This window comes from Gekko japonicus, unplaced genomic scaffold (assembly GCF_001447785.1).
Source record: "Gekko japonicus isolate JY-2015 unplaced genomic scaffold, Gekko_japonicus_V1.1 scaffold2066, whole genome shotgun sequence".
Taxonomy (NCBI): Eukaryota; Metazoa; Chordata; class Lepidosauria; order Squamata; family Gekkonidae; genus Gekko; species Gekko japonicus.
This window is the reverse complement of record NW_015168107.1, coordinates 257,230-260,503: the sequence shown is the minus strand read 5'-3', so window position 1 is coordinate 260,503 and position 3,274 is coordinate 257,230. Positions and strand designations below refer to the sequence as shown.

Sequence of the window (3,274 nt, the reverse complement as noted above, 5' to 3'; positions counted from 1 at the left end):
CCCTAAATCGGACAGCTAGATTTGAATCCAGGAGCGCCTTAGAGACCAACACAATTTTGGGGGTCTAGGCTTTTAAGAGCCAAAGCTCCCTTCCCCAGATAAACAACTATAATAAAACCATCAAAGAAGAACAAAATAAACTCAAACGGATGAAACACAGCTTTTGTGCCTGTCTCTAATGAGCACTCCTGCCAACCTAGCAGTTCGAAAGCAAGAAATTGCAAGTAGATAAATAGGTACCACTTTGGTGGGAAGGTAACAGCGTTCCGTGCACCTTGGTGTTTAGTCATGCCAGCCACATGACCACGGAAACGTCTTTGGACAGCGCTGGCTCTTCGGCTTTGAAACGGAGATGAACACCGGAACTCTAGAGCCGGACTCGACTGGCTTTCGAGCAAGGGAACCTTTACTTTACTTTACTAATGAGCAAAAACGCTCCCAATTCAAAAGAGAAATTCCTAAAATTTGGTTTAGCTAAAGTATCAATGGTGGCATCACTTTAAATCCCCTGATAATACTAAAAAAAAAACCTCAACATTCTAGGCCCCCTGTGAAGTACTGGCATTCCCCATTGCATCCGGAGAGTTTCTATATTTTTGAGTTATAACAAGCAAAACGGCAACTGATATATATCGGGGTCTGTATTTATTTTAGCTACTTTTTTATGGGGCTGATAGCGTGATGAGTAACATTTCTTTCTTGATAGGGAATAAAATAGGGTGGATGAAAAGTTAAATCAAAGGCAGCTGCGGTCTCGAAAGGACAGCATATATCACGGAAGGTAATGCTCGCATCAGAGAAGTAGAAACTCTCTCTCTTTTTTTCATTTTTGGTGGTCTCTTAAAAACTTTACACCGTGATGCGGCATGGTCTCCAGCAAGCAAATGGGAGAAGAGATTTCATTTTAAGGATGGGGAGTAGGATAAGGTTAGTTAGTCCTACTGGCAGTCTGAATAGCAGGGCCATTCCTAGTTAGTACTTGGTTGGGAGACCACCAAAGAAGGTCAGAGTTGCTATGCATAGGCAGGCAATGGCAAACCATCTCTGCTCATCTCTCGCCTTGAAAGCCCCATGAGGTCTCACCACAAGTAGGATACCACTTCGGAGCACTTAATTATTGGACAAACAGGACAGTCCCTTTGACAATGAATTAATGGACATAGAAACCAAATCATTTTAAAAAATGGGGGGGGGGGACATTGTAACCTTAAACATTAAGTTGCTGACCTAAAAGTAGCAGTGTCTCTTACAAAGGAATTTCAGAGGGCGATTAGAAAGACAGACTGCTGAACTGCAACTGATAATGAAGCTCCAGACAATGCATCCTCCTGGACTGAATCAAGACCCAGGTTTCCTGTCTCATTACGAATGCTGATCTCTCCATGCCTGCTACCCCTCTGCATATCATACCTGATCCATTCACGCCTGCTATTGTCAGTCACCTGCTATTGCCATTCGACATCTGAAATCCCTCCACTCTCCAAGATATAAGGGCAGATGGACTCACATTCTTGCTGTATCTGAAGAAGTGAGCCGTGACTCATGAAAGCTTATCCCCTGCCACAAATTCCATTAGTCTTTAAGGTGCTACTGGACTCTTACTTTGCTATAGACAGAGTAACAGCTACCCATCTTGATCTAGCACTTAATTATGTTACATTAAATATTCCTATTAAATACAGTGGGTTGGATCCAATGCTCCCTCTAAGCCGTGGAGTCTTGTGAGCAAAAATTCTCCTTTGTGAGCTACTGGCATTAAAGCTGCGAGCGAGCAAAAAGGTGTGAGCCAGAGGCTAAGAAACTGTGAGCTAGCTCACACGAACTCAGCTTAGAGGGAACACTGGTTGGATCTAAAGAGTCATTTGGGGGAAGTGTCATTTGAGTCATTTGAGTCCAGTAGTGTGAAAGACCCCCCCCAAAAAAAAACCCACAGGAAGCACCTGCATCAATTCAGAAGAGCAGCAAGAGCTTTCCCTCCTCTCTCCAAGATAGAAGGGCAGATGGCCTCACATTCTTGCTGTATCTGAAGAAGTGAGCCGTGACTCATGAAAGCTTATCCCCTGCCACAAATTCCATTAGTCTTTAAGGTGCTACTGGACTCTTACTTTGCTATAGACAGAGTAACAGCTACCCATCTTGATCTAGCACTTAATTATGTTACATTAAATATTCCTATTAAATACAGTGGGTTGGATCCAATGCTCCCTCTAAGCCGTGGAGTCTTGTGAGCAAAAATTCTCCTTTGTGAGCTACTGGCATTAAAGCTGCGAGCGAGCAAAAAGGTGTGAGCCAGAGGCTAAGAAACTGTGAGCTAGCTCACACGAACTCAGCTTAGAGGGAACACTGGTTGGATCTAAAGAGTCATTTGGGGGAAGTGTCATTTGAGTCATTTGAGTCCAGTAGTGTGAAAGACCCCCCCCAAAAAAAAACCCACAGGAAACCTGCATCAATTCAGAAGAGCAGCAAGAGCTTTAAGTGTCCTCATTCATATCTTGGCTGTCTGTTCAGGCAATGTTGCAGGGTGGGCAGAATTTTCACCTTCTGTTTCTACTTGCTCTGGGTCTATTTTCCCCCCTGCTGCATTCTTTTGGTCCCACTACTGAAGTAGGTAATGCAAAAGTATGTTCATTTTTTCTGTCACGATGATTTGTTCGGAATAACACACCCCTAATGTAGCCAATCCTCCAAGAGCTTAGAGTAGCCCCTGTCAGAAGAGCTCTGTAAGCTCTTGGAGGATTGGCTCCATTAGGGGTGTGTCACCTAATATGCAAAGGAGTCCCTGCTACAAAAAGAGCCCTGTATGTGGCCAATCCTCCAAGAGCTTACAGTAGCCCCTGTAAGAAGAGCTCTGTAAGCTCTTGGAGGATTGGCTACATTAGGGGTGTGTCGCCTAATATGCAAAGGAGTCCCTGCTACAGAAAGAGCCCTGGTTCGGATGGATATTCCCGTGTGGGAAGTTGCATCGACAATCTTCCGTTTGATGCTTTACATACAGGATCTGCATGGAAGCGGCTGAAGTTGCTTTTGCTGTAAACCAGCAAGCCTTTTGTAAATCCCACCATCTTCCCCACTAGGAGCCTCCTCGACAACTTCTCATCTCCTCCCAGTAGCGCCTTAGAGACTAAGGTCCTTTCCACACTTGGATATCATCCCTGGTTATATCAGAGTTCAACTCGCAACCAGTGTTCCCTATAAGCTGTGCTGAGGACACTGCACTGGCTGCCAATAGTATACCGAATCCGCTTCAAAGTGCTGGTTCTTACCTTTAAAGCCC

At 44.6% G+C, this 3,274-nt stretch overlaps 1 pseudogene; it reads right to left on the bottom strand.

Annotated features, from left to right (window-relative positions):
* Positions 1 to 2,471: 2,471 nt before the first annotated feature.
* Positions 2,472 to 3,062, bottom strand: LOC107113482 (annotated as a pseudogene).
* Positions 3,063 to 3,274: the final 212 nt, after the last annotated feature.